This window comes from Delphinus delphis, chromosome 17 (genome assembly GCF_949987515.2).
Source record: "Delphinus delphis chromosome 17, mDelDel1.2, whole genome shotgun sequence".
NCBI classification, from domain to species: domain Eukaryota; kingdom Metazoa; phylum Chordata; class Mammalia; order Artiodactyla; family Delphinidae; genus Delphinus; species Delphinus delphis.
The window spans coordinates 7615830-7635286 of record NC_082699.1 but is presented as its reverse complement, the minus strand read 5'-3'; the positions used below and the strand labels follow the sequence as shown (position 1 = coordinate 7635286).

The 19457-nt window shown below is 44.5% G+C and overlaps 1 protein-coding gene across 4 annotated transcripts in view; it reads left to right on the top strand.

Annotated features, from left to right (window-relative positions):
• The window catches only part of CA8 (carbonic anhydrase 8), a 213792-nt gene that overhangs the window by 89856 nt on the left and 104479 nt on the right, over positions 1–19457 (top strand). Inside the window, exon 5 of one of the 4 annotated variants that reach the window (XR_009516576.1) lies at positions 7647–8298. The exons of 2 other annotated variants lie outside the window; for them this stretch is intronic. The gene's annotated coding sequence lies outside the window, so the exon portion shown is untranslated. Of the gene's footprint in view, positions 1–7646; positions 8299–19457 lie in introns of those variants that run through there. One more of the 4 variants, XR_011246775.1, reaches the window with a different exon arrangement.

Genomic DNA, 19457 nt, shown 5'->3' with positions numbered 1-19457 from the left:
GAAAGGGCATTCAAACTGCCACCACTACCACCATCACTGTCACCAACATCAACAACTTGCTTATGGCTTGGGTTGAAGTAAATTCATCTTTGTGGGATTTCACAGAGCAAAGGTGGAGTAAAGAGGTATCTCCCAGTCATGCTGTGCTTTATTACACACATGGATCCACAGAGGACTAAAGTTGCACTGCAGAAATGGGTCAGGTCAAGCAAATCAATATTTAATTAGCAAAAGAAGTTCACCATTGAAATGGATGGGAATCTCATAGAAAATGGTTCCTGGAAAATTTTCCTTTATTTATTTATTTAGGTATTTATTTACCGTAGGTAAAACGTTATTCTCTGTTTAGAAGAAGTCTTTACGTGCTGATCAAATGTCAGTCCTTGAGGGTTTAGGGTCTTATCCATAAAGCGATTAAGAAAAGTATATGATGAGATTTCTGGAGAAAGCATAGGCTATTCACTTAGTGAGAAAATGAAAGGACTAAATGTTGATATATAAACTTTTTATCATGTGGAACTCAACCAATTCACAGTCACAGTTTTCACACCTAGATCCCCAGGATTCATGCACTTATCAGTCTAAGAAGTGTACGGTGAGTGGCTGCCACGTGTTGGCACTGGGATAACTGTTGGAGATAAAAGGTGAATGAAAATCTCTGTTTTTCGGAAGTTTATAGCCTTGTGAGAAGACAAGACTTCACAGAAATAACTATGGAAATTAAAAGAGGCATGAAAATTGCTGTGACATTCTGATGGACTAACTCCAGCCTGGCGAGAGTTAGGAAAAGCTTCACCAAAGAGGTGACACTGATTGGAGCTGAGTCCTGAAGAAAGAGTAGGAGTTGAAGATGGAGAAGAAAGGAAGGCGTCAGAGGCAAAGTGAACAGCACGTTCAAAGACACAAAGCAGAGCTTCTCAGAGTCCTTCAGAAGCACAGGGGCGGGGGGAGGGTACTCTCTCAAAATGCAGATTCCTGGGCTCACGCAGCTATATTTGGAATCAGAATCTCTGTGGGCGGGGCCTGATAATTTACATTTTGGCATGCGTTCAAATGTATTCTTATGTATGCCACAGTGTGAGAACCACTGGTGTGGGGGAGAGACAAGAACTTCTAGATTCCCTAATATTATTAATAATGAAGGTATCATAGGTATTACATGCCACAGTGTGAGAACCACTGGTGTGGGGAGAGACAAGAACTTCTAGATTTCCTAATATTAATAATGGAGGTATCATAGGTAGTACATATTACATGCCACAGTGTGAGAACCACTGGTGTGGGGGGAGACAAGAACTTCTAGATTTCCTAATATTATTAATAATGAAGGTGTCATAGGTACATATTACAATTATTATCATAGTCTGGCAGTTTGATGTCAGATAAAGTCAATTTCCTAGGCAACTGTTGTCCTTGCTTTACTCTGTGCTTTTTAAATTTTCATATCTGGAGGACCATCACTGGTTGAGTTGTGTCCCCCAAAAGATACATGCAAGTCCTATAACCCGCAGTACTTGCAAAGGTGACTTTATTTAGGAAAAGGATCTTGGCAGATGAAATCAAGTTAAGATGAGGTCCTAAGAGTGGGTCCTAATCCAATATGATGTCCTTATGAGAAAGGAGAGATGCAGAGAGAAGCGCACACAGGGGAATTCTGTGTGATGCCAGAGGCAAAGTGGGGAGTTTCGCTGCCACGAGTCAAGGCGTGCCTGGAGCTCCCAGTAGACAGAAGAAGCAAAAAAGGATCCGCCTTCAGAGAAGTCAGAGGGAGCATGGCCCTGCCAACAACTTGATTTCAGACTTCTAGCCTCCAGAACTGTGAGAGAATAAATTTCTGTTACTTAAAAAAAAAAAAAAAGAATTTCTAGATTTTTCCTGAAAAAAGTCAGTCTTACAATGGAATGTAGAGATTCAGCAGGCCCTTCGGGAAATACGGTAGACTGAGTGGTTGCCATATTGGTAGAATTTTTAGGGGTCAGGTGATCCGGGCTGTGTCAGGACATCTCCTCCAAAGCACTGCATCTTACCCTGTCTTTCACGAAGAAGGGATCACAATGCCTGTGTGGCCTCTTTGGACTGTAGAAGCAGCAGGTTCCACGGCTGGAAATACTGCTCCAGCTCCCATGCTAAGTGGACCAAAAGGCTACTTACGAGCTCTGAATGGGACCGAGTAGGAAAGGTCCCTGCAGCAGGTGTGGGATGTATCAGCAGCGGGGCAGAAGGTGTGTGGAGCACGTGGAAGGCCTCAGTGGGAGAATCACTAAGCAGGCCCCCAGCCTCCGCTGTGCTCAAGCCATTTCAGAGCAGCATGGAATTACACACTTTTGAAAAGCATCTCCTGCTGTGTTACTGGGCTTTGGAGCACCCCGTGACCATGCAGCTGGATCTGTCCATCATGAGCAGGGCAGACCTAGTAAATCATAAAGTCAGGCTGGCCCAGCAACAATCCAACGTGAGATGAAACGGAGAGTCCAGGATTGAGGTCCAGCAGCTCTAGTGGGCAAAGCAGACGGCGTGAACAGCAGTGCACACCCCAGTGCGCCATGTCTGTTGTTCCTTCCCCCAGTGGCTTAGCCCCATAGCCATACAGAGCTTCCCACTGGAGGGAGAAAAAACCCATGCTTGCTTGTAGAGAGTGAGCTCGTTAGGTGGGTGCAAACTGCAAACGGACCACCACCATGTTGCAGGCTCCCTGCGAGGTGGCCTTGCTAGAGTGTGGTGAGAGAAAATTCTTCCAGTGGGCAGTGCACCTGGTCACCCACTTTAAAATGAAAGAGAAGTGGCCCAGCGTTAGAAATCAAGAGAATCCTGGGAAATAGTGAATGGCCTGGCCAACTGGGCAGGGGTTTAGAAGGAAAAAGATTGGAAGACCATGGCTATGTGTGGATGGACACATGGAGGGGACCTGACGACCTTTGTGTCACATGTTAACACGAGACAGGGTAGCCTCAGAAGAGACACTAAACAATGGAGCAGACAGAACGCCCCAGCCTCATTGGTAACCACCCTAGTGCTGGCGTGAGGAGCCCCTGAATGCAGGGGCCGTGGTGACTATGCAAGGGCCCAACAGCACGGACCTACACCCACCAAGACCCGTCTGGCTGTGGCTGCCATAGAAAGTCTAAACTGCCAGCTCAGAGAAGAAGTATGAGAGCTTCTGTCTTCTCCAGAGCCCTGCCCTGGATCACTTCCGTCCTATCCCAAAGGGGCTTCGGATTCACCCTCAGAATAGCTTCTTGAAAAATCCGAGAGATTGTTTACTTTGGAAACACTACCATCATACTTAGAATTCTTAAAACTTTTCACCTGCTGAGCTGCTAAACTGGACAGATCCAGTTTTCTTATTTTTAGTTTTTCTTTTCCTTTGTAGATTATTACAGGATATTGACTACAGTTCCCTGTGCTATACAATAGGACCGTGCTGTTTATCCATTCTATATACAATAGTTTGCATCTGCTAATCCCAAACTCCCAATCCATCCCTCCCCCACTTACCCCTCCCCCTTGGCAACCACAAGTCTGTTCTCTATGTCTGTGAGTCTGTTTCTGTAAGATCTAGTTTTAGTCCTAGTAGAAATAAGATTTGACTTAAAATTCTTCACGTTGTCTTTAGACAGTTAATAAACTGACATTTATTGAAGAAGTCAGTTTTAATAGCACTAAAATAGCATCACAGAACTCTCATGTTGGGAGAGGTGGAGGCCTCATGCAAAGGCCATGGGTGAGAAGTTGATTTTCTTTAAAACTCCACTTCCCCCATCTTTTAAATCAAATGTGTCTCAATTTCTGTAGGAAAACTCAAAAGCATTAATATTACCTTTCATCAGTTCACAGTATCTCATAATAACGGGTGAAAATCTCATAGAATGTACTTTAAAACACCAATTGTGTTTGAGAGAAAAAAACCAAAGTGATCTTTCACAGAAGCCACTGGTCATATAAAAGGCCAATTCCATAGCTCGGAAAACATAAGAACATTCATTTGTAATGTTTGTAATCCGTCAAGATGTGAATACACAAAAGTCTAGCTTTTGAGAAATCCATTCTTGGCAGGAGAGCAATTTCCACTGGCAGAAGTAATCCTTGAATCAGTTAATGAATTATCTGGAATTTCAACATCCAGATAAAGCCTGCTTGTTTGGGATAAACCTGCTTTGTGGCTCCAAATTTGTAAAACTTTGCCCCGCCCTGTATTTTGAACTTTATCAAAGTGACTGGTAAAAAAAAAAAAAAAGTCTCTATAGGATTTTGCCCTAGAAGGACAGCATCATACAATGATCTCTGGAGGTGTGGTGTCACTACAGCACAGGACAAAAGCTTCTCTGGTTTTCAGTGATAGAAATGATCACGGTGTATACTGTAAGCTGACGGCAGAAGAGGCGTCTACATTCCTTCACCGCAGGCAACTAGGCAGAAGAGCCGAACTCTCTGAATGCCTGATGAATAATCCAATGGCACATGGAACTTGAAAGAGAACAGGAATTGCCTCAGGCATCTTTCCAAAGACTGTGCCTTTGGGAGGCCTCTGCTTTTAGAGATTTTGGTAGCAAAATAATCAGTGTTTCTTGTATTGAATTAATAGCTTAAAATTGAATGAAGTCATATTAGGAACTTACACCTTTGTTTTAGGGAAGACTTAGCTTTGCACTTCCTGGGGTTCCGACACCCTTCTGAAAATCTTGTACACCTGCCTCGCCAGTTCTACTTCTCAGCAAGCGTTTGGCTCTCTCACTGTGCTGTGTGCTGTGCCCTGAATTCTCTCCAGTCCTAATGCCCCCAAGTCTCTGCTCTGTTGGAAATCCTCCCCTGCCACCCCTGCCTCCTGGTATCCTATCCATTCTTGAAGATCTAGTTCAAATATCTCTTCCTTGAAGAAACCTCTCATCTGTACAACAGGGATCAGTCTCTCCGTGGTAAGATCGCTCACAGAATTCTCACATTCAGTCGTGTTAATGAAACTGAGCAGGACCCTGTGGGGCTCCTGGGCGTGGAAGCCTTTCAAACAGTTGCTAATCAGGGAAGGGAGGGGATGCAGAGATGAGAGAGGAGCAGTAAAGAAACAACAGTGCCACCTTGGGGCAGGGTCCCAGCCCCCCCCATAAGGGAAACACATAACAATATCTTTAAGCTCTTCTGCAGAACTAAAACCCCTGAACCAATGCAAGATGCTAACTACTTGATGAAGTATTCTTCAGAGATCAGGAGACCACCCGGGGCCAGATTAAAGGAATGCGCGGGGGGGTGGGGTGGGGTGGGGGGTTGGGGGCCTGCCCTGCACACACCCTGCACCTTATCAGCAACCCCGCCCTTGAACCATCGCTATAAAACTCACCAAATCCTCTCAGGTTGGGACACATAGTTTCTGGAGGGCACAAGTCCACTGTGTCTCCCTTTGCCTGGCAGAGCAATAAAGCTATTCTTTTCTACTTCACCCAGAACTCTGTCTCTGAGATTCGATTCAGCACCGGCGCACAGAGGCCGAGATTTCGGCATAGGGTTTCGGCTAATGCAAAACCTATTTAGTACAAGTGTATCTCCTTCTCCAAAACACAAGCTGAGATGGGGACTTGCCTCCCTTTTCCTCCCCTCCCCTGCTTTGCACACAGCCTGTGCAGGCGTCTACTTCCTGCATGTCAACACTTAACACAGACTCCTGCCACTGAGGTCTGAACTGTCTGCCTCCCACCCACCCCACCCTTCAGCAAGATTGTAAGCTTCAGGAGGGTGGTTGTTCTGGAAGTATCTTGGGAGTCATTGTACCCAGTGTTCAAATCACGTGAAGAGCGCGTGACCCACAGAAGACGTTTAGTATATATTTGTCGCTGCTTTATCCCTCTGCACTTGCTTCCATAGTGTGATAAAATTAGTAATGATTTTTTCATTTGGGTCAAACTGCATTAATTAATAAGCCTTCCCAATCTGTCAAGTGCTTTTGGAAATGAAATAATATTATCGTCGTCTAAGCCCAGTTCGCTTCCTCTAAAGCAGAGGCCAGGCACCATTATTAATGACTTGAATGCTTTGGAAGATTACCAGATTGTTTATACAGTCGAGAGTGAACTTCTGCAGGCACTTGGCCTCTCTTAAATCAGCAAAAGCCACAATGTTGGATCCAAAGGAAGGTACACAAATGAACACAGGGTACATTTCCAGTGTGGTAACTTTTCCTTTAACAAAAGGATCTCTGGAAGCAACCTGTAACCCTATGTGTATTCCTGTGACTTCTCAACAGGTAACACTAAGGAATTGTAGCAAACTGGAAACTATCATGTGCTACACTAAGTACGTTAGAAATACGTACGATTTATACCTGTGGTTTTCTAATTTTGTAATGTGTAAGACAACTGTGAGGATTTGGTACAAGAGTTGGCAAAATGTTTTCGTCTAAACACTGTTACATTAACTAACTGGCTGTTCTGCAGGGGAAAATGTAACTTAGGAAAACTTCAGCTGAATGGCGTGAATGTGCGGAGTTCCAACTCCTTGACCGCAGTGAAACCCTATTACCCAAGTTTAGAAACTGTTTACATAAAATAATACTGAATCTTAGAACTTCTCAGATATGCAAACCCAAGATTAAATAACAACACGAATGACGCAAACCAGGGAAAAGGCTGTTACCCTTCTCTAAAATAGGTCTTTTCATGGAAATAAAATAGGTGATACATATTTTTTTCTGAGTTAAAATTTGGTTCATTTTCATTTAGGGTTGCTATTTGTTCACCATTCTCCCAGCTGCATAACATCTTTGGAATGTTCTTAGAAACCAAAGATCCAGACTCCTTCACTCTAGTGAAAAGAAAATACAAATGCAGAGTGGAGATTTTATGCCCAAGCCCGTATTTTGAATTCTGCAGGGGGCGTCCCACAGACGCTACTTCCACTTCTTTCATAATCACTTCTGACATTTTCCAAGAGAAGAACAATGAAGTTGAAATGCGGTGAAAGCTGATTGTGTGAATTTATTTGGTTTTACGTACTTGGAATTAGGGCCATTTGGGGAAAATTTACTCTGCACTATCACTGAGGATGAGAAAACACCCTCCTCACCGGACTGCACAGGCTTTTCTACTTTCATATCTATGTCTGGGTCCGTTTTTGCAAACCTTCCCCCTTTTCAACTTTGGAGCCATGATAACTATTTTGGCTCTGATCTTTAAATAATTTTGTGTCTATTAAAAATGCTCAAATACATCATAACTTGATAAATGTCTTCCTTATGATAGTTGTAGAATAGCAGTTAGGTGTGGGTTCTGGAGTCCAACTTCATAGATCTAAAACCTGAGCCCATTGTTTCCCGGTAGTTGCTGAGCCTCTCCAAGCTTCCGGGCACCATCTCTAAGATGGAGACGACGGCTGAACCTCTGTCTCAGGGTTGTTATGAGAATACATGAGATAACGTTTGTATACAGCTTAGCAGCGTCTGCTAGACAGTGAGTGCTCAAAAAATGGTAGCTATTGTTTATATGTGGGTTACCATTACTGTGCGATCTTCTCATTTTTCAAATTCTATTGGGAATATCCTCTTATTTGGCCCTTCATTAGAATCATAACTGGGTCATCCTAAGTTATCTCTGCCAGAGAGGTGCTTCAGGCCTCACCTTACCGAGCACTGATACTAATTCATTTCTTTTTAATTTATCAAGGGACTTCCATCAGCTACTAATTTAGCAGAGCCCAGAGTCTCCCTGTGTGTCCTTGAGCTGAGATGCAGAAGATCAAGTATGTAAGTGAGGAACAGATATGAACTGCTTAGCCTGCCAGCTGTTCACCTTCTTGTTTTTCAAAGCGGCTCTTAGCAGCAAGCAGGACACAAGAGGAAGGTTGTTTTAAGTTGGAACTTGATTTAATGTGTTCTGGACACAAAATTTTCACTTTCAGCCCCGTCAAGCCTGAAATACATGAACTACAACCTGCAGTGTATTCAGTGCACTGTAAGTGGCCTAGACGTCAAAGGGAATCAGGCATTAGGGGAAATCTGATCCTGTTGAGAAGTGGCTCCTTCAGGCTGGCTTAAGACGGATGTGCTTGGGCTTCCCTGCTGGCGCAGTGGTTAAGAATCCGCCTGCCAATGCATGGGAAACGGGTTCGAGCCCTGGTCCGGGAAGATCCCACATGCCGCGGAGCAACTAAGCCCGTGCTCCACAACTACTGAGCCTGCGCCCTACAGCCTGCGCGCCACAACTATTGAGCCCATGCGCCACAACTACTGAAGCCCGAGCGCCTAGAGCCCATGCCCCGCAACAAGAGGAGCCACCGCAATGAGAAGCCCGTGCGCAGCAACGAAGATCCAATGCAGCAAAAAATAAATATAAGTAAAATAAATTAAAAAAAAAAAAAAGATGGGTGTGCTTGACTTGGTTCCTGACTTGGGAAGCAGGGACAGGGAAGTTAACAGTGGCCCCTCTGGAGCAGGGACAGAAAAGCCTTTCCAGATTCCTTTCTCTTAACGTCTGACTTTAGGCAGACTGAAGTGGCCGTAGCTGAGGCCACAGGTCCATTGGCTCCACGCACAGAAGGGACAATTGCGGTGTGGGAACACGACACTCAGCTCTGTCAGTGCTCAGACCTGCAGGGTCCAGGGCCTGTTTGCTGAGAGCGGAAAGAAAAAGGCTACTTCCAGTTTATATGGGGTGGAAATTGTTGCTCTGCCTTGTTTAGCTCTGTTGCAACTTGTTGACTTTTATTCTAGTTAAGACTCGTCAAGGGGTAAAAATCTATAGAACCTGAAAGGATATTTATAACAGAAAGTAATCTAAGGATTATTTTTCTTTTTCTCCACTCTGTCTTTATTCAGAAAAAAATTTACATGCAATGTGCTTAAGTTGAAACAGATTTTTACAGTTCAAATCATAATTCTGATACTAAATAGTTGTTTTACTTTGGTCCCTTAATATTTCTGGATGTCTGCTTCCTCAGATAAAAAAATGAGGGGCTTGGAATAGATGAGCTATAAAGACCCTGTCAGATTTAAAAACTTTATGGTTCTTCCAGAGGCTTAATTTATAAAAAAATATACACTCCCGTATCCCAGTCAATCCCAGACAATGGGCTGTTTTTCACAAACATTACTGATGTAGCATGTATTTTCAGTTTCCTTTGAAATGGAGAACAATGTGACACATTTAAAAGCTAGCTCATGAGAATATTACCCTGCGTTTATCAATCCTTCTAGTTAATTCTCTTGATAAGGACCATATGATAGAAACCTTCCTTTGCTGCAAAACTAACAGCAATCTAGACTGTATTTGATAATACGGTACATGCACGCTGTAATAGCTCTGAAAAATGATTTCATATTTGTTGCCAATTGAGTTTGCTTGAGTTGAGAAAAAGAAGAAAATTCACTTTTATGTTCATCTGTCCTGAATGACTGAACAGTTAAAAAGACATATGGTTTCTCCAGATCGTTAGAAAGTATAGCTGTTAATTTCAACGTGGATTGCTCTTGTGCTGATGATCCAGAAATGATTGCTATTAAGATAATAAGAAATTTCTTTTTCAGTTTTAAGAAAATATTCTTCTGTTCACATACATGCTTTCTTAGGATGAATTAAAGGATGTTTACTAAGAAAGACAGGAGAGTAACTGAATAATGGAAAGCAGCATTATTTTAATAAATAACTCAGTTCACGGATGTAGTTTCCTACATTTCATCTATCTAACAGCAATCTGGCTCATGTCTAACCATTGGTGATAGCTAAAAGAGATAGTAAAGATCTGTTTCCTTAGAGAGGAACAAGGCTGGGAGATATTGGGTAAGCGAGGTCAATGGCTCCTCGTCTTTATATTCACTTTTAGTAACAAAGCTCCTATTCCGGATTAGGGGCAAACACCAGAGTACATATTTTTAATGATGTGTTAACTTCTAAATGCATAAGTAAAAAAATACAACAAAGGGCTTCCCTGGTGGCGCAGTGGTTGAGAGTCCGCCTGCCGATGCAGGGGACGCGGGTTCGTGCCCCAGTCCAGGAAGATTCCACGTGCTGCGGAGTGGCTGGGCCCGTGAGCCGTGGCCGCTGAGCCTGCGCGTCCGGAGCCTGTGCTCCGCAACGGGAGGGGTCACAGCAGTGAGAGGCCTGCGTACCGCAAAAAAAAAAAAAAACCAAAAAACCACAAAGTGATGGTACATTAGCCAGTAGACATTCTGCACACAGAGATACTTAAGGGATGCTTTTTAAAAGCAAAAAACCAACCCATCTATACTGATAGTACTTCTCTTAATACTTTTCAATCTCTGATATCCTTTCTGGAAACATGGCACACATGCGCGCATGCACACGCGCGCACACACACACACCTCTTGAGTTGTTGATGGCGGGGAAGGAGGACACACCCTTCAGTGGCAGCAGTGGCAGTGCTGGGTGGGGCTGGGAACCCGAGTCACGGCAGGAGCACCGCAGGAGCACCGTGTGTACTGTTCCCTTATCTCCAAAGGCAGCTGCAGAACAAGGTACCCAGGAGAGGGGGAGGGCAACACGGGGTGTGAACTGGGGAGCATCCTCAACCGCTGCTCAAGGATGATGCCTCTGTCTCCAGCTCACTTTTAACAGCAGTGATACGGAGAGAGTGTGGAAAGTGAGTGACGGGAGAAGAGGACAGTGAGACGGAGGGTGAGGGAGAGAAACTGAGGGAGGGGAGAACGTCTGTCCATGAAGCACGGACGTGGCCTCAGAGAAGGGCGACCAGGCATCCGGGGTTGCCCGTTGTCCTCATATACTTAGAAATAGTGTTCCTTCACTCTAAAAGTGTCAAAAATGGATGACAAATTGTTACCCCAGATACATGCCCCAAATGCCGGTAACATAACTGATGACAGGTCACCAGTCCTGGGGCTCTAAAGGGTCAACCGACACAGCCAGGGAAGGAAAATTGCTGAGGGTTCGCTGATAACTCGGACAAAAAGGGAGAAAGTGTCACTGCATTCTTCCTGTGTATTTCTATGATTTGATTGGTAGGCTGCCGGCAGCTTAGCAGCGTGGCTGTGTGGAGGTGTTTTTGTATCAAATATTACAATCTTAAGGTTCAATAAGACTTTCCCCTCGTCACATCTCTCCCACTGTCTCTGTCTGCCTTTTGCTGCTAAGACAGACCCAGTGGTGCTCATACCCTCGTGTTATCCCTTCCCCTCGAACGTAGGCTGGGATTTTGGGACTTGCTTCTAGCAGATAGAATGGGGCACGGGGGATGGGATGCCTCTTCCAGGTTAAGTTATAAAAAGACTCTGGATTCATCCTGATTCTCTCCCTCCCTCTCTCTCAAACTGGCAGCCATGTCCTGAGCTGCCCTGTGGAGAGACCCACGTGGAAAGGAACTGATGTCTCCGGCCACCGGCTTCCAGGGACGGAGGCTGCCCATGGCCACGTGAGTGAGCGTGGAAGCAGACCCTGCCCCAGCAGAGCCCCAGGATGACAGCAGCCCCAGGTGACACCTTGACTACAGACTCGTGAGGGACAGAGGCTGGCACGCAAGCCAAGCCCAGAGTCCACAGAAACCGTGAGATGATGTTTTTTAAACTCGTATTTTGGAATAATTTATTATGCAGCAATCGATAACTTAGATGAACATCATTTTTGTCCCCTTTCAAGGTTCGTGGATTAGCTTCCCACCGACCACACCCGATTAAAGCAAATCCTGTAACTGGGCTATCACTGAACAAGGTTAATCGAATGTCTGCTGCTTAGTAGGAGGGCAGGGAGTCAAGAGTTTCTGAGGGAAACGGTCCCAGTGAGAGGGTGTATATGCAGGGGAGGTGTCATCCTGGAGAATGTGCCCAGGGCAGACCTGGCCTTACTCCCGTCCAAGGTCTCTTACAGTTCGTATCGTCTATGGGAAGACTCCATCTAGACTCCTCCCGTGCAGCCACTTCCCCTTCTTATGAGCTGCTCTTCAGCGATGGGGTCCTCATACAGGTTCTCCACCCGAGACCCCGACCCTTCTAGTCCATTTCATTTGGGGCGGAGGCCGAGGCCAGGCACGTGGAGCTCTCGCTCTTACTTTGTTTGGAGAGTGATGTTTCCACTTCCTGCTGCTGACTAGAGAAACTTTTGGTTGACTCGTTCCACATTTTACTTTGTAGGTTTGAAAGCACAGCTGATGTCATGGATAAATGAGGCCCCCGTTTCTCTCTGATAAGGGTTCTTATCTGGTTTCATTCACTCTTGAGAAGCAACAAAACCTGGTGGTTCAGAGCTTGGCTCTGGATCTTGACTTCCTGGTTTCTGGTTTTGCTCTCATGTTTACCAGCTGTGTGACCTTGGGCAATCTGCTTCACCTCTCTGTGTACCCGTGTACTCAACCAAACGCTGGGTAATAATAACTGTTACTGAGCACTGATGACCATGTATCTCTTATTTATTTATTTTTTAAAAAGTTTATTTATTTTTGGCTGCATTGGGTCTTCATTCCTGCTTGTGGGCTTTCTCTAGTTGTGGCGAGCGGGGGCTACTCTTCGTTGCGGTGCGCGGGCTTCTCATTGCAGTAGCTTCTCTTGCTGTGGTGCACGGGCTCTAGGCACGTGGGCTTCAGTAGTTGCAGAGCGTGGGCTCAATAGTTGTGGCTCATGGGCTCTAGAGCGCAGGCTCAGTAGTTGTGGCGCACGGGCTTAGTTGCTCTGCGGCATATGGGATCTTCCTGGACCAGGGATGGAACCCGTGTCCCCTGCATTGGCAGGTGGATTCTTAACCACTGGGCCACCAGGGAAGTCCCATGTGTCTCTTATTTATAAACACTAGAAATGGTTAGCTATTTTTTTGTTCTGTTTTTTTTTTTAGGAAAGAACTAGAAACTGAGTTTGACTTCTTATTTATTTATTAGGCTGTGCCAGGTCTTAGTTGCAGCATGTGGGATCTAGTTCCCTGACCAGGGACTGAACCCGGGCCCCCTGCATTGGGAGCGCAGAGTCTTATCTACTGGACCACCAGGGAAGTCCCAAGAAATGGTTAGCTGTTTTACAATGCTGAAAATCAGGAATACATGAGAACAGTCTCGCAGCACGAGCATGAGGAAGTTAGCCTGTGCTTACAGGACTGCCTGGCTTTCAGAGAATGCTCTGTGAACCTCAGCTATTATTATCACAATATCATTTGGCACAAATATAAAGCAATCATTTAAAAATCAAAAAACTTTCTTGAGCTCTGACTACTTTCTCCAACTTAAATTTTTGGAAGTTGCCGTGCATTGTGAAATAACCCATGGACATAGAGTGGATTCTTAGAGAGTGGTTCATGACTCAGGTTCCTCAAAAGAAATAAGCCCTCCCTCTGCAAAGCCTTTAGAAGTCATTTGTATTCAAAGAGTGGGGATAAGTCCTGAATTCTTTCAAGAAAAGAGAAATTGCCTATTTAATGGGTGAAAAGAGAACACTACAGAATCGTTTATGGAACTTTTGAGGAACTGAAATATGTGAAACAAATGAGGCATTGTGGAAAAGTCAGTTCTGTTAGTCAAAGGAGAGTGTGATTTAAGTTTCACTATTTTTTAAAAATTAATTAATTTATTTTTTATTTTTGGCTGTGTTGGGTCTTCATTGCTGTGCGTGGGTTTTCTCTAGTTGCGGCGAGCGGGGGCTACTCTTCGTTGTGGTGCACGAGCTTCTCACTGTCGTGGCCTCTCTTGTTGCAGAGCACGGGCTCTAGGAGCGCAGGCCTCAGTAGTTGTGGCACACGGGCTTACTTGCTCTGCAGCATGTGGGATCTTCCCGGGCCAGGGCTCGAACCCACGTCCCTTGCATTGGCAGGCAGATTCTTAACCACTGCACCACCAGGGAAGGCCCCTAAGTTTCACTATTTTTTATCGAGGAGATGAATCTGGACCCAGTGATGATGCACAGATATCCACAATAACCTCATGTCATACATGCTATTCATAGCAGTAGTTTTCAGTGGACTAAGGACATGTATGTATAGAATGCTTGGTTTATAAGGCCTGGAAATGGATTATCTGTTTTGATAATATATATATAAAATATAATTATAATATATATTATGTATCTAATATATATAATATATATGATATGATATAATATTTTATGATAATATGATAATATATTATATATATATATTTTGGCCGTGCTGCGTACCTTGCAGGATCTCAGTTCCCTGACCAGGGATTGGACCTGGGCCACGGCAGTGAAAGCCTGGAATCCTAACCAGTAGGCCACCAGGGAACTCCTGAGTATATTATATTTTAAAAAAATGACAGCAAAAAAAAAAAAAAAAAAATGACAGCAGATCCTAGACCCTTGAAACTCAAAGTGTGGTCCTTGGACTGTCAGCACTGGCATCCCCTGGGAGCTTGTCAGAAATGCAGAATATCAGACCCCACATCAGACCTACTAAATCTGAATCTGCTTTTTAACAAGATCCCCGAAGATCTGTATGCCCATTAAAGTTTTAGAAGCATTTCCTGAGACATATATCAGGTTAAAAGTCAAGTTCGTACATTGGCCTGGCATAGTGGTAAAAGCATGGAAACTGAAGCTAGCATGCCTAGGTTTAAATCCTGCTTCCACCACCTACAGTCTGAGTCAGACAACTTTCTTAACCTCTCAGAGACTCAGTTTTCTCATCTGTAAAATGGGAATGATAACAGCACTATCCTATTGGATTGTTAATTGAATTAACAATTGTAGAATGCTTAGACTGGCATATAGTGCTATAGAAGCGTTGTTTAAATACATTTTTCTAAACCTATGTAACAATCAAAAAGTTCTAGAACTTCTTTACACAGTAAATTTATGGACTGATTACCAAGGCCTACCAATTTCTCCACATTCTCGCCATTACAGTGGTCCCTCAGTATCTGCAGGGGATTGGTTCCAGGACCCCTTGCAGACACCAAAATCTGAGGATGCTCAGGTCCCTTATATAAATACCCAGTCAGCCCTCCGTACCCTCGAGTTCTGCATCTGTGAGTCAACGGAGGGTTGACTTCCTTCCTTACTCCCCCTTCTGGGCGTCCTCTGAGCCTCACACATATTTCTACTCTGTGCTTAGTGCTCTGAAATGTAGCTGTCTGTTTATCGCTCTGCCCTCTACACTAACTAGCAGCCCTTGGGAACCAGGACGGTATCTTAGTCTTTTTCGTATCTGCCCCCCAGAGTCTGGCACACGCATCAACAAATGTTTTTAAAGTGAATGAATAGATGTTTGGTCACTTTTTTGTCATCTTTCTCAAGGCCCATGTTTTTCTCATGCATTTTTCTCTTCATATCATTTTAACACCATCAATTGATATTTGTGGAGAACCCATTATATGTAGCTGTATATATTTCTTGGTTTACTAAATACATTTTTGCATTATTTATATTTGAAAGTGGTGCCTGGTAGTCCTAATAATGCAAAACCCAGCAGATTTCTTTAACGTGATTTCTATAAGATGATTAGAGCAGGGAAGAGTTTCTGCTCTCAGTTTGGCCCCTGTATCCTTCGCAAACAGCAGGATGTGACTTCATCCAGCCTTAGCCCCTTTGGACGCATAGTATAGCCTGTATCACGCACCTAGTTATTTAGGCCTAATTAAGGCATACAATCCTATCTTTGAATACTTAAAACACTAGCAAACCAAATACAGCAATATATAACAAGGATTAGACACCATGAGAACTTGGGATTTATTCCAGGAGTGCAAGGTTGGTTTAACACCAGAAAATCAATTAATGAAATACACCATATTAATAGAATAAAAGACAAAAACGACGTGATCACCTCAACAGACACAGAAAACTATTTGACAAAGTCTGCTGCTCCTTACCAAGTTAGGGACAGAAGGGAAACTCCTTAAACTGATAAATGTGCCAAAAACCGTCAACAAGGATCATACTAAATGATGAAAGACTGAACGCTTTACCCTTAAGGCTGGGACTAAGGCAAGGATGTGCACTGTCACCACTTCTATTCAAGTGCACAGCGGAGGGTTGTGGAGATGGGGGAATGCAAGTGATGCTAATGGGCATAAGGTTTCTTTTCAGCTGCGCCGTGCGGCATGCGGGATCTTAGTTCCCCGACCAGGGATTGAACGAACCCGTGCTCCCTGCAGTGGAAGCGCAGAGTCCTAACCACTGGACCGCCAGGGAAGTCCCTAAGGTTTCTTTCTGAGATGATAAAAATGTTCTCAACTCAGATTATGGTGATGGCTGTACATCTCTGTAAATACAGTAAAAACCATTGAACTGTACACTTTCAACAGGTAAACTTTACGTTATGTATACTTGAATATAAGGGTTAAAAAGTCATTACAGGGGGCTTCCCTGGTGGCGCAGTGGTTGAGAGTCCACCTGCCGATGCAGGGGACACGGGTTCGTGCCCCAGTCCGGGAAGATCCCACATGCCGCGGAGCGGCTGGGCCCGTGAGCCATGGCCGCTGAGCCTGCGCGTCCGGAGCCTGTGCTCCTCAACGGGAGAGGCTGCAACGGTGAGAGGCCCGCGTACCGCAAAAAAAAAAAAAAAAGTCGTTACAATACCTAATGACAAATGTTGTAACAGCAGCTACCCTTTTCCTAAGCACTGAAGGTGTCCTGGGCAGTGCAGGCAACTCTTTCAATACATTATCTCCATAATCACATAAGAAGTAAAGGTTGCTATTACATCTTACTGCGTTTTACAGGTAGGGAAGGTGAGGCTTAGACAGTTTTAAGCGATCTGCCGAGGTTACACAGCTGGCAATCGGGGGAGCTGGCATTTGGTCCTAAATACTACCAGGCTACACTGTACAGTGAGATTAAAAGGGAAGAATCTTCCAAACTCTACTGTTATTGAACACATGCTCTGGTCATTAAATATTTATGCCATTACAGTTCTGTGGACTTACACAGACCACTTCCCTTGGTATGAAGTGGGGGCCTGGACTCGCAAAAGGGGGCTCATGTGAGTCATAAACCGTTCCAGAAGTGGGCTCAGCTGAAACTCAAATTCACACATGGGGGGTCACACACCCTTTCATTCACCCTACAGCAATGAGAACAAAATCCCACCCAAATTATCGGCAACACACGCATGCAGGGCAGTAGGATCTTTCTCTTCCTTCAGCTCCTGGGGAGACAGCACAGAGGTGGGTGGGCAGCATGGCCTTCTACCTCTTACAAGACAGCCTAACCCATGGAGAGTGAGCATTCCAGAAGAAGGGATGGAGCACTAGCAGGTGGAAGGGACCACGGAAGGAGGTTTTCCCTCATGTTACGAAAAAGACGGGACACTCAGTGAGCGCTAAAGCGCATGGTTCTTCTGTTCTCTTCTTCCACAGAGGCAAAGGGGAACTCTTTGACCCTCGTGTACTCTCTCTGGCTTCCCTTTTGTGATTTGTGTTGGCTTTCAGGGCTCTTGGGCATTTCTTTTAATGTGTTTAAAAATATTGGATTAGAAGGTGAAAATACATAGGACAGGGTGAGAAGCCTGAGTGTGCCGGGCTCATCACCACCCGCAATGATTCATGGGAGCACGGCTGCCGAGGGAGCTAGGACTTACTGCTGGCCCCCAAGGGCCCTGCATCAGTTTCTTTGGAAAGCTCCTATTAGTGTACTATAACTACAAAAGTAAGACCACTTGTTTTTATAAATTCGATCCTCAATTTCACTTACCTGTTGCTTTCAGAGCCGTCTCCCCATTGTCTCACTCTGGGAAAAACCCAAGTTAACTTCAGGCACTTGAAAATAGCTATTTATGAGACATCTAACAGAGAAAACAGAATAAGCTCAGGACAACTTGTAAATAAACCTCATAAAAAACAGGTGCATGGAGGCTTGTATCTTTTTTTAAAAATGAATTTATTTATTTATTTATTTTTGGCTGCGTTGAGTCTTCGTTGCAGTGTGCGTGGGCTTCTCATTGCGGTGGCATCTCTTGTTGTGGAGCACGGGCTCTAGGCGCGTGGGCTTCAGTAGTTGTGGCACGCGGGCTCAGTAGCTGTGGCTCGCAGGCTCTAGAGCGCAGGCTCTGTAGTTGCGGTGCACGGGTTTAGTTACTCCGTGGAATGTGGGATCTTCCTGGACCAGGGCTTGAACCTGTGTCCCCTGCATTGGCAGGCGGATCCTTAACCACTGTGCCACAAGGGAAGTCCGTTGTCCATATCTTTCATAAGAGGTAAGGAGTCACAGAAACAATGACATAAAAATTGTGATAAATAAATAAATCAGCCCAGGTACTGAGGACCTGCTCTGTGCCAGCCAGTTAGCTGATGCAGAACAGATTCACGGGGAAGCCAAACAAGCTCAGGTCAGGGTCCCTTACTTTCATGGGGTCACTTGTAAGACCCTTGAAGGCGCTCTGGCGATTTTATATTCTTAATTTTATATTCTTATTATTTTTTATTATGAATGTAAAATTTTTATTCTTTTTTTTTTTGGCTACAAACGAGTGTTTATTTAAAAATAATGTTCAGGAATTTATACTCACAGGACATGTTATAGTTAACATCCAAAGACAATCAAAAAATATTTCTGGACGATTTATTATACGCTTAGTACTAAAAAGCTCCTAAATCTGTACAGTGTTGGCATTACAAGATTAGAGAGTTGTTTTTGGCTAATGATTATTATACAAAAACAACGAGGAAAATTTCAACCGTTACAATCAATCAGGTATAATTTCGTATTTCACGAAGGACAGTGGTCGTGTTTAGCAATAGCCTCGCTTATAAAGTGTACTCACTTCCAGGTTGTATTTTGATGCTGTTTCTTTTCCCTTCTCTTCTCACAAATAACCAGCAAGATACAAACTGCTTCCAGTTGACAATCCAAAGGAGGAATCACGGCTAACCATCGAGTTGCTAACATTTGTGAAAGGCAAATTGCAAACTTCACCGAAAGGAGTAAAGCTGTCCCCTCTGACCACCTTATTCCATGAAAGAAGTGTACTCTGACTTCTAAGATGCTATTTTAAAATTCAGTAGAAAGATTTAGGAGAGTCATTTTTTTTTTTTTTTTTTGCGGTACGCGGGCCTCTCACTGTTGTGGCCTCTCCCGCCGCGGAGCACAGGCTCTGGACGCGCAGGCTCAGCGGCCATGGCTCACGGGCCCAGCCGCTCCGTAGCATGTGGGATCTTCCTGGACCGGGGCACGAACCCGTGTCCCCCGCATCAGCAGGCGGACTCGCAACCGCTGCGCCACCAGGGAAGCCCTAGGAGAGTCATTTTATTGATGTATAACATAAGGAAGAGTGGACAACTGTGAATTATTCTTCCAGAAGAGCAGGCCCTGCCCTCAGACTGTATAAGTCTCAGTCCCACCACACCCGTGTCAGCCTCTGCTTGCCCTTGCTTCTGTAGAGGGTCTCCCCCCTCTTCCTCTCTCTCATCCCTCCTGTGGAAGCAGAGTTTGCTTACCAAACGCCTCCCTGAGTTCTGAGTGATTTTTGGCATCCAGTTTGCATTTTGATAAAGACAGAAATGATACAATAGTCATTTCCTCAGGTTGGAATAATGTACTCAAATTCTCAATATTAAATTTAAAAGGCATAAATGTA